Consider the following 11,847-nt stretch of genomic DNA (forward strand, 5'->3'; position numbering starts at 1 on the left):
GCTGTATCCTGAACGTTCTCTTTATTGTTAGCAAGTTTTTATGCTATCTTAGACGATATAATCTCATTAAAATGTACCATGTTTAAAGAGTATACCCTTGATAAACATTTAGAATAGCCTTTGCCAAAGAAGTGTTCTGCAAAAAAAGAGTATTAGTTTCATATAATATCTGAGAGCTACTGAGGGGGAAAAAATGGTTAATCACCAAATTCATAGACTACTGAGTTAAATTTAAAAGGTGTTTCTTTACTATAGGACTGTTCAACCCTTTATATGCAAATAAGCTTCCTGATCCACTAAGAATGTTTACAGTAGGGATATAATGTGCGGTGTTTTTTGGGCTGTGGAAACTTCTTTATATGGAATTACTTAACAGCGTCATGTTCTACACCATATCATGCCATAGGTTTAGGAAAAGGAAAGAAAAAAGCCCTTTGTAGGTATCTAAAACTTGATAGGCACGCATATAGTCCCAAGTAAAATTGTTAATTGTATAAGCTCTAGATACCCTCGCCCCAAATGCTCTCAGGAAAGTCTTTACTGGCCTCCAGATTGTGCAGTGTGTCACTGTCACCCAGTCTAAGGTCAGCTTTGAAGCCTGATGGCAAGCATGCAGGACCGTGACCCAGGACAGCTGTCAAATTCATTGAGTAACCTTGAACTAGTTGTTTTGCCATTTTGGGATTCAGTCTTTGCCTCTGTAAAAAGCCTTTTTGCTTGCCTTTTAGAGTATGGTTGTGGGTGGTCCAGGTGGACTATTTTGGAACAAAAGTATTAAGAGCATTCTTCTAAAATTCAGAAATTCTACACAGTCAAAATCAGAGCTAATCCTGAAGCAAAGCTTGTATAGATGAAGAAACGAGAAAGATGAATTTTTTGTTGCACATTTTGTTAGCAATAACCATTGACACCTTGTGTCTGCAAGGTGTTTCTAAATGTTTTCACTGAAAACTAGTTCTACTGCCTGTCTACATATGGACAAAAATATAAAATTGTTTTTAAGAAGTGATAATGAAATTGATCACCTGTTTGTACTTTTTTTCTCAATGTTATTCAAAGCATTGCCATTCATTTCTTCTTAACTCTCTTATAAGCACCAAATTTTAATATATAAGTAATTTGGGGGGAAATACCATCAAGAACTTCCCTCCAGAACAAAACAATGATGTTCATACCTCCAAACAACCGCATTTGAAGTCTACCAAATTAAAAACAAAAAGCCCACACACAAAGAAGCAAAAATCACATTCTAGGAGTTCCATGCATTTAACAGCCTTTGCTTATGCTGTCTAATCATCCTTCAGCTGACTTTTAAAAAAGTAACACCCTACCTCATCAAAATACACTTTTCCATTTGCATTTTTTAAATTAAAAATAATGATTAAAAAAGAAAACTTGAATTCACAACTGCCTTACTCATTTCAGTGTCATGTACAGCATATGAAGGTCAGGAGGGCCATTTGCAGCACACATGATTAGAGAATACTGGTCTTCAAGGTTCATTTTCCTTACAAACTGTAAAATACTGGCAATTCCAAGTGTGGCAGAAGAGGTGACATCTGAGAATCCTACCGGACAACACAGGTGCCCAAGCTGTTCGTGGAATGACAGGGCTTCCGTCAAATTGACATAGTTACGCTGTGTAACGTTATTTCCCATCCTGTTAGAGTACTTCACTGAGAGGTCAAGAATCAGTCTGAGAAATTCCCATGTGGAATCTTCTGGAAATGCAGAGAATGGAACTGCTGTCAGATCATTAATCACATAATCAAATTCTCTCCCTTCTTTGGCATATGTCTTCAGCACTGAAATGCAGTCTTCTATTAGGACCTGAGAGCAGTCTCCTTTAAGATTGTCTCAGGCATCGCCACATGTTTTTCACATGTATGTCTTACATCCATTGACCACCATTTGGTCAATCTCTACCATAGTAACCATCTTTGGTTTCCGTTTGACAATTTCACGTAATATGCCCCCATCTCCGTCCCCTAGAATCAGTGTGTCTTTGCCGCTGTAGTCTTTCACTGCCCATGATGGCCTGGGTATACCCAAATCACTCCACGAGATTAACTTCACCACCAAGGATGAGAATATTTCCAAATTACTTCGAGTGCAGAATTTCAACATTCTGATAAGGTGAATCTTCATCATATACCACTTCATCTACGTCATCCTCAACTAGGCAACAATTAGCAGTGGGCCAGTATCTGTCCATGGTCCCTCTAACTATGGGTGGTAATTGCTTCCCCTACCCTATTCTGTCCTCAGTTCTTACACTCTTTCTTCTACTTTGTTCAAAAGATATGTCAGCTTCTTGGCCTGGTGAATCACCATCATAACTCTGAAAGTCCAACACCACCAATCCATGTGGGTAAACTCTCAAATTGGCAAAGCTGCCCTTGTTGTCTATGCGGGCTGCTAAATGACCGTGGTCCTGCCAGCTGTGTAGACTGTCATTCCTTGCTCCTGGAAAATGGACCCGGAGGCTTTTTAGAATGGTCTCACCATCAGCTGTGATGCTGAGCATGAAGTTGAGCATGCTATGCCATACTGAGGTGAGGCCCTGTGCTGTGCCTGGGCAGGTGGCCGCGGGAGACTGGGAGGCTGCGGGACGTGCCAGGCTGCAGCCCGTGGGGAGTGCCCACCTGTTTACATTTTTTTTTTAAAGATTTTTATTTATTTATCAGAGAGGGGGGGGGAGAGAGTGGGCACAGGCAGACAGAATGGCAGGCAGAGGCAGAGGGAGAAGCAGACTCCCTGCTGAGCAAGGAGCCCGATGTGGGACTCGATCCCAGGACGCTGGGATCATGACCTGAGCCGAAGGCAGCTGCTTAACCAACTGAGCCACCCAGGCGTCCCCACCTGTTTACATTTTTAAAGGAGTGGCTTCAGAAGTAATCCTGGGGGAATTTCTAGGGTAAAGCTTAAACAGATTGTTCTCTCCAGAGATCAACTTTGTTGTGCTAGGTGATTCAATTAAGAGTCATCGACTATAAAAATTTCAGCACAAGACAGGTTTAGGAATTTCAAAGCAGACATTAACAAGTATTAGTCGGGAAAATGAAACACTAGTAACCCAGGTCACGAAGAGAGTGAATGCAGCTGGGCAAAGTCTCTAGGTGCTTTAGAAACCCTGGGCATACAGCTCAGTCCATTAAGATACAATGAGGCAAGCAGACAAGTTCATAACAATAGTGCTGTTGATCTGGTTAGTGAACACTTTTTTAAAGCTATTAGCCATCTACAAAAAGCGGTGGACCGCCATGGCTTCGCTCTGTCTTGTGAAGACAGCAGAGAGCCTCATACTTCCAGATAGACTAGTCCTGGGTTTAAGCATGATTTGCTTTACGAAAAGCTCTACTAGGTATCTATATGCCACACATTTAACAGCTTTATCCAATACCATTAGGGAGAAGGCTAAGCCAATTTGTCTAGCCTAACTATTTTTAGTGAAAACACTGTGTTTGCTTAAGGCTGAAATCAAACATTTCAGGTGTCCTGAAAACAAGCACATCAGAAAAAAAATATTAAGAGGTTTAGGTCGATCACATAGTCTAAATCATGACTATTCGTAACTCTGAGGGTAAAGGAGTGAAAGCAAAAAGCATATTCTCTTTTGAAGATTCAACCAATTCAAGTGATTTCTTGATTTCTGTTGTTGATTTCTGTTAACATTAATGGGCACGAAATGGTAAGACTAGCAGACCAGGGTCCAAATCTTGGCTCCTCCACTGATAATTCTCTGTAATCTAATGTCTGTGACTCAGTTTCCTGAGATATGTAATAGCACCTATCCCACAAGGTAGTTCTACAAACTGAGATAACGCACATAAATTGTGCATAGCTCCATTTCTAATGCTCACTAAATGTTACCTGTCAGCTCCTAAGGTTGTGACAAACACAGGGAAGGAATGGCTAATAGTGTTAGGTAATTTCAGTTGACTACTTCTCCATATATGATCCATTATACAAGATATTGAACATTCATGCTCTATCTAAGGCAAGTACAGTGTTCCATGGTTGTTATCTTGAGTAGGCAGGCCAATAAACTTCCATGAAATGTTCAAGCCAACATTATAGCCATTTGATCCTTGCAAGACTGCAAACATGCTTATCTAGCACAAAAGTTCATAAATCAAACATCCAACTCTATACTGAATCATTTTTACTTAGGTGATCCAATAATTATAAAAGCAACAAATAGCATGTATAGTTTCTAAATAATGATTTTTAAAAATCCGATACCTAGGGTTTATGATACCGTAGTTTCATTTAGTTGGTGTATACAACATCTAGAGAATTTTTAGTTGCTTGGAATTCCCTTACCTTTTAATGGGAAGAATCAAACTCCATCAGATGAATGAGAATATTTACCTAGGATAAGAAAAGTATGTATTACAAGCAATGTTTATCAATATACTTGAACTAATCTTATAAAATGTCCTACGAATCCAGTTCTGTAAATGGACTGGAAGGATGGCTGTCAGAGTGTGTGTGGGATATACACAAAAGTGTGGATAATGCATGAAATAGACTAAAATCTAAAGACCAAGTTCCTTTCTCTGTTGTCTACTTGCTGACTGACTTCTAAACTAATCCCTTTTTTCCTTCATCAAATATGAGAAACTATAATAAAACTTTTTCATGAGAACGATTAGAGAATAATTTTTTAAATTCAATTTTACCAGGCTAATTTAGGTTAGTAGTGACCTCTTGACCAATTAGAATGGTCCTTTTCTCTTTCTTGCTGATTTCATTCACAACAAACAAAACAATAAGATGCAGGTCATTTGTTACATAGATCGGAAAGGGAAAATGTCTATACTATACATAATAAGTACATGAAGAATGAAAAATTAAGTGTAGTTTTTAAAAGTGAATTCCATGGCTAAAATTAACAACACAGGAAACAACAGATGTTGGCAAGGATGTGGAGAAAGAGGAGCCCTCTTGCCCTTTTGGTGGGAATGCAAACTGGTGCAGCCACTCTGCAGAACAGTTAAAAAAAGAAGTATCCCATGAGCCAGCAATTGCACAACTAGATATATACCCAAAAGGTACACAAATACTGATTTGAAGGGATACGTGCACCCCGATGTTATAACCCAACATTATCAACAATAGCCAAATCATGGTACCAGCCCAAATGTCCATCGACTGATGAATAAAAGAAGATGTGGTATATAAACACAACAGAATATTACTCAGCCATCAAAAAGAATGAAATCTTGCCATTCGCAATGACTTAAGTGGAGCTACAGTGTATTGTGCTAAACAAAATAAATCACTGAAAGAAAAATATCACACGATTTCACTCAACTGTGGAATTTAAGAAACAATACAGATGAACCTATGGGAAGGGGGAAAGAGAAGGAAACAATCCATAAGACATTCTTACAATAGAGAACACACTGAGGGTTTATGGAAGGAGGTGGGTGGGGGACAGGCTAAATGGGTGGTAGGAATTAAAGAAGACACTTGTCATGATGAACACTGGGTGTTGTATGTAAGTGATGAATCACTGAATTCTACTCCTGAAATGAATATTGAGCTGTATATTAGAATTTAAATAAAACTTTAAAGAAAAAAAGAAGGTAAATTCCATTCTGTAGGATTAAGGTCTAGAAAACTACTAGGAGTGTTAGAAGACTGGTAATATACCTAAATCCTAATACACGTGGGAAGCTTTGAAAAACTTGAAAGAAAATAAGCAAGGCTTGGGGTGCCTGTGTGGCATATAGTTAGTTGAGCGACTGGCTCTTGGATTTGGCTCAGGTCTATGACCTCAGGGTGGAGGAATCAAACCCCACTTCAGGCTCTGCACTCGGTATGGGGTCTGCTGAAGACTCTCTCTCCCTCTGCCTCTCCCCACTACCCCACCACTCCCCCCATCCCGTACACACTCAACTTTCTCTCAAATAAATAAATAAGTCTGAAGAAGAAAGAAAAAGAAGAAGCAGAAGCAGCAGCAGCAGCAGCAAAGCTTGGCTCAAACTTATCTTCAGAAGAACTAACATAACTGCACTCAGTGAGTAGAAAGCCCCTGTTCACATCTACAAGTCATTTCTCTGTTGATATTATGATACCCTGGGGCAACTCTGCTACCGCCTAGACACAACGGTACTGCAGAGTGAGATGGAGATAGGGAGACAGTCATTCAGCAAGAATTCTCTTCCTGCAAAGAAATACTCCACAGTGATTCTCATTGAAATTTATGGAGCCCATCTCTAAACACTGGCCATTATACAGACAGTGCAGGCTCATCTCCTCTATGCTTCTAATATAGAGCATCTTAATTTTGTATAGCCTGTGGGGTTTTGTTGTTGTTGTTGTTTGTTTTAATGAACACTGAAACAATAAAGAATTTCGAAAGCAAAGCCATCTTGTGGACCGTAGCTTTAGGTTTAAATAATCACTGCTTTCCTTGTTTTACTGTATTTTGATGAGAGCCAACATTCTGATTACAGTCCAGCATCTCTGGTCCGGCAGGCGGTACCAATCACACCCCATTATATATGGATGCAGAGTAAGTGCCCGTTAGGGGCTGCGGCAATCACCACCCTAATTTTCCGCTCACGCTCCATCCACGTCAGCGCTCGTCTCCAGAGGTAAGCGCAGCTGTACTCTCTGTACTCATTAACCCAGCCGCCCTTGACATTTGTTCCTTTTTTAAAAAAAAAACCTAATGTCGCAAATTCTCTGTGAAAGAAAAGACTCTCCGCCTGTGGTTTTTTTTTTTTTTTTTTTTTTTTTTTGCATTGATTATTTCAGCTGTTTTTCGGGATCTGCCTTTGCATCTAAAAAAGTACTCTTGTATTTCACACATTGAGGTTCAAAATTCTGAACAGAAGACCTGCCTGTGACCGTGATTTGATGCAATAGGATGGCCCGTGGCGGGCACTGAGGGGAATGGTGGCCCAGAGAGCTTCACTCATTGATCTGAATTTGGCTTGAAAAGCGTTTGACATTTGTTTCTTCTTGATGTTACCAACTGCCTAAAAACCTGAAGCAAACAATTATGTAGGATATTTTAGCCTTAGTGATTTTCATTTCCCAGAAGCTTGGTTTTGATGGGTTCCTACCCTGCTCTGACTCTCTTTTAGCTCTGCAAATGTCTGTTTTTGAGAGACTAGCTTATATTAATTACACTGTGTCTTCATAGTTGCCTGGATGCAGCAGGGTTCCAGTGGCTAGGGTCTTGCATCTGAAATGGAAGAAATGGGGAAAAGATGTTTGAATTTTTATATCCTCATATAGCAAAGGAACGGCCTCTCCTACCTCAGTCCCATAAACACCCTCCCAAAGCTCATTATTTATCCTTCACAATCTTTTTTTCTATACATAAGGCACAATAATATTGCACCTTATTGATTCCAAAATGTACTCACCCCAAACTTTAGCATCTCTGATTTAAGAGCGGGGTTTTTCAATCAGTGGCATGTCAGTTTCTAGCATTTTTCTTAGGGTACAGAAAATAAGAGTTTAAGAAACCTGGTGAATCCTTCGATTGTATGAAATTCAGTAAAAATTGGTAGCATCTAACTGAAGTCTTACCACGTCCCAATTATTATTTTAAGTGCTCTCCCATCTCATTTTGGCCCTCTATAGAAACCCTATGAACAGGGACCGTTCTTCGCCCCGATTTACAGAAACTGCATCAAGGAAAGATGAAAGGACATGGTAAGCCACAAAGCCAGACTTTGAACACAGGTGTGTCTGATCATGCGCCTGTTCACCACTAGGTCTCACCACACACCTTCTCCTCCAGCCAAGCCTGCCCTCGGAAGAGGATCATTTGATTTGATCTCCACTGTTCTTCCTTCCGAGGAGTTTTGCAAAGATAAAGTTCTAAATATAGAACACTCATCATGTAAAGTCAAATAGTTTAGGAATTATTTTAATTTATTCAATAACACTAATAGACTTTTTTCTGGATATTACAGGGATATGAAAATTCCTAGAACACAGTCCCTGCCGTCAAGAATTCACAGTCTAATGTGAGGGGCAGATATCCCAGACCATAGTATCAACCATGGGGAAAGTTCTAGAGCAGGGGTGAGTACCGGGGACCTCCAGTATGAGGTACCTCAGGTATAATGCTAAACTTGAGCCAGACTCTCTGGTTGCTGAGAGAAGGATCCCCTGAGGAACTGACCTTGAGACTGAGTTTTGAATCATGAGAATTGACGTCGGGCTTCACACACAGTGTCAGAAGATGAATGAATGAGTGAGTGAGCGAATGATTCAATCAATCACTGAAAAAAGAAATCAACTATGGCTTGGAAGAAACTGAGCCTGCAACTTGGGGACAAGAATGTGTAAAGAACAGTCAACGAAAGACAGCCTCGACTCCCATGTAGACAGCAGGTGCAGGACGTCTCCCAGCTCAGGGGAAGAGGTTGTGAGGCAGTTTTGCAGGCCCAGACCACCCCCTACCATGGCCTGCAGAAGATCCTATTGAAAAAGTGCAGGGGGGCGCCTGGGTGGCTCAGTGGGTTAAGCCGCTGCCTTCGGCTCAGGTCATGATCTCAGAGTCCTGGGATCGAGTCCCGCATCGGGCTCTCTGCTCAGCGGAGAGCCTGCCTCCCTCTCTCTCTCTCTGCCTGCCTCTCCGTCTACTTGTGATTTCTCTCTGTCAAATAAATAAATAAAATCTTAAAAAAAAAAAAAAAGTGCAGGTGAGGGTGGTGGGGGGTGCCAGTACCTTGCCTCCAGCCCTCCCCTCACTGGGCACTGGGTGCAGGCATCCCAGGACTGCTGTGCATGAGGCCCCAACGCCGCGCAGGTTGGGCAGACATTCTGAGAAAAAGACAGCTTTTTCTCAGGCCCTGGTTTCAGCTTTAAGTACTAATATGTCAGCTTTTATGAGTGCAAGTGTTTTTTTTTTAAAGATTTCATTTATTTAGGGGCGCCTGGGTGGCTCAGTTGGTTAAGCTACTGCCTTCAGCTCAAGTCATGACCCCAGAGTCCTGGGATCAATCCCCTGGTCGGGCTCCTTGCTCAGCAGGGAGCCTTCTTATCCCTCTCCCTCTGACTGCTACTTCGCCTGCTTGTGCGCTCTCTCTCTCTCTGTCAAATAAATAAATTTTTAAATTTAAAATAAAATAAAAATTTTTTAAATAAAAATTTTTTAATTTTTAAATTTTATTTATTTATTTGAGAGAGGCAGTGCAAGTATGGGGTGGGTAGGACTGCAGGGAGGGACAGAGCGAGAGGGAGAAGCAGACTCTCCACTTAGCAGGGAGCCTGATGCTGGGCTGGATCACAGGACCCCGGGACCATGACCTGAGCTGAAAGCAGACACTTAACCAACTGAGCCACCCAGGAGTCCTGCAGTGATTTTTTATGACCTACAAGGCCTCCCTGAGATCATCTCCATGGCAGGGGGGAAAAAAAGGGCTCACGGAGTGGGGTTTGAAGGAACAATGAAACAGATAAAATGAAGTCTCTTCATGATTCCACCCTACCAAACCCAATTCATTGAATGAAGAGATTACGAGACCGTGACCTGAGCCGAAGGCAGAGGCTTTAACCCACGGAGCCACCCAGGTGCCCCTTGTAAGCTCTGATTTAAATCAGAGTAGAGAGCTACCCGAAATCAGCTACAAGGGGTCTGCTCTCTGGCTCCCGAACAATCAGCTGAAAATAATTCACAGCCCCCTCCTCTTTTAAGCCAGTGTTACTGGAACTACAACCCAGTTCCTGTTCCATTCTGCAAATTGTCTGTAACCCAGTCTGCAGTGAGGTAAGCACAGAAACAAAGTGAGCATTTAGAACTTTTATGGCAATTTGGCAGAATAGTTTTATGTCTGCTGAATTGAAAGAAAGAGAAAGAGAGAGAGAGAAGGAGGGAGAAAGGGAGGGAAGGAGGGAGGAAGGAAAGAAGGCAAAAAAGAAAGAAAGAAGGAATTGAGCTTGTGTTCTGTATGCCTTTGGAGGTTTTTTAAATTGAATTTTCTGCTTATATTTTATTTTATTTTTGTAAAACTATGGATCCACAATGGATTTAAGACAAAGCCAGGCCTTTCACACAGGTGTTCTGAGACTCCTTGTTCAGCGCCGCTCAGGGGGCCTCAAAGGCACTCCACTCAAAAGAACAAGCAGCTCAATGCACTTTGACAGCTCTCGAAGGATCCAGAAACACTACCAAAAAGTCAGGACCCACCCTGTAGACTTTCTCATTCAAAACAGACCTCTTGGCCAGATTGCTGGCAGCTTTCCAGATTTCTGCCAGCAGGAAGCACAGATAAGGAAGCTACACTCCCCTCGAAAAACCAGATTGATCCAGAAAGATGCCACCTCATTTCTCATAAAGCCCACAAAAATGTGAGCTGGCCAAACAGAGGCACAAAGAGACCGTTACCAGTGATGTCTTCAGAGCGAAATGTCACTTCTCTTCTTCTGACTTTATTTTTTTTAAAGATTTTATTTATTTATTTGACAGACAGAGATGCAAGCAGGCAGAGAGGCAGGCAGAGAGAGAGAGAGGAGGAAGCAGGCTCCCTGCTGAGCAGAGAGCCCGACGCGGGACTCGATCCCAGGACCCTGGGATCATGACCCGAGCCGAAGGCAGACCCTCAACCCACTGAGCCACCCAGGCGCCCCTCTTCTTCTGACTTTAAAGGAGGTAGAAGAGTCTTGAGTCCAGATAGTCACAGAGCCTGTGACAGAAATCCCCCAATGGCCACGACTGTATCCTCAGTTAAATAAAATCAGATATGACGGGTACAAAACCAGCCCATTAGGGTTGCCATACTCTGCTATACCGTTGTTCCTGTAGCGACTAAAAGAGGCGAGGTCTGCTGTTAGACTGATTTTAGCCATCGAGATGCCACAACATCCCCAATGGGATGCTTTTTTACAGCTCGGGTCTAAGGATACACTCATTGAGCCAGTCCTTCGGCAATCACAGACAATCGAGACTAATGTGTCCTTAGCAAACATCGCCAGGCTCCTGTTATTCGTATTCTTAGCTGTACTCAGATGTCTTTAGTTGGTGTCTTTCATTAGACTAAATGAGTTGGAGTTTTACAAGCAGAAAAAAATATCTTCCCATATCTTCTGTAATTTTCCCACATGTCTATTACGTTCTGTGCCCAGTAGGCTCTGAGTAAATGTTGACTAACCCGTTAATAAAATGATGTAAATCAAACAGCAGGTTTCCTTTTTTTTTCACTTTCAGCGCATTTATTTTCTTTGTTGGTGTACTGTTTTATTCAAAGCTCCACGAATTTGATTTAAATTTTTAGAAATAGAGGAACAGAGAAAAAAATAATGCAAACTTAGGTCATTTGGATCCTGTGTACTCACCTATCACACCCCACTGCAGAACTTGGGAACTATGTATCCATACCTCATTAGCTCCGGTAAAATCCAAGCTACCTCACCCATTGAGGAAGCTTTCAACTGATGTGACTTCTTTTTTTTTTTTTTTTTTTTTAAGATTTTATTTATTTACTTGACACAGATAGAGAGATCACAAGTAGGCAGAGAGGCAGGCAGAGAGAGAGAGAGGGAACCAGGCTCCCCACTGAGCAGAGAGCCCGATGCGGGGCTCGATCCCAGGACCCTGAGATCATGACCTGAGCCAAAGGCAGAGGCTTACCCACTGAGCCACCCAGGCGCCCCGAACTGATGTGACTTCTTGAAGGGAAATTAAGAAACAGAGACCTAAAGTGCTTTTCTTTTCTTTTCTGTTCCCTTTTCTTACCTCTTCTTGAATTTCCCAAAAATTATGTAGAAAGGCTCAGATGGAAACTGAACATGTTCTTTCTTGTAGTAGTGAAGTCAGCCACAACATCCCATGAACAAGGGCCTAGAGGTGAGGAAACCTGGAAGACATGAGGG

At 41.8% G+C, this 11,847-nt stretch overlaps 1 long non-coding RNA gene across 1 annotated transcript; it reads right to left on the reverse strand.

The window, feature by feature from the left end:
• Positions 1 to 4,258: 4,258 nt before the first annotated feature.
• On the reverse strand, positions 4,259 to 11,406 carry LOC309859924. The gene is made up of 3 exons (XR_014309038.1): positions 11,311 to 11,406; positions 7,148 to 7,204; positions 4,259 to 4,374 (listed from the first exon to the last, which is right to left on the reverse strand). It is a non-coding gene; the product is annotated as an uncharacterized lncRNA (long non-coding RNA).
• Positions 11,407 to 11,847: the final 441 nt, after the last annotated feature.

The sequence above is a fragment of the Mustela nivalis genome (genome assembly GCF_964662115.1).
Source record: "Mustela nivalis genome assembly, chromosome: 2".
Taxonomy (NCBI): Eukaryota; Metazoa; Chordata; class Mammalia; order Carnivora; family Mustelidae; genus Mustela; species Mustela nivalis.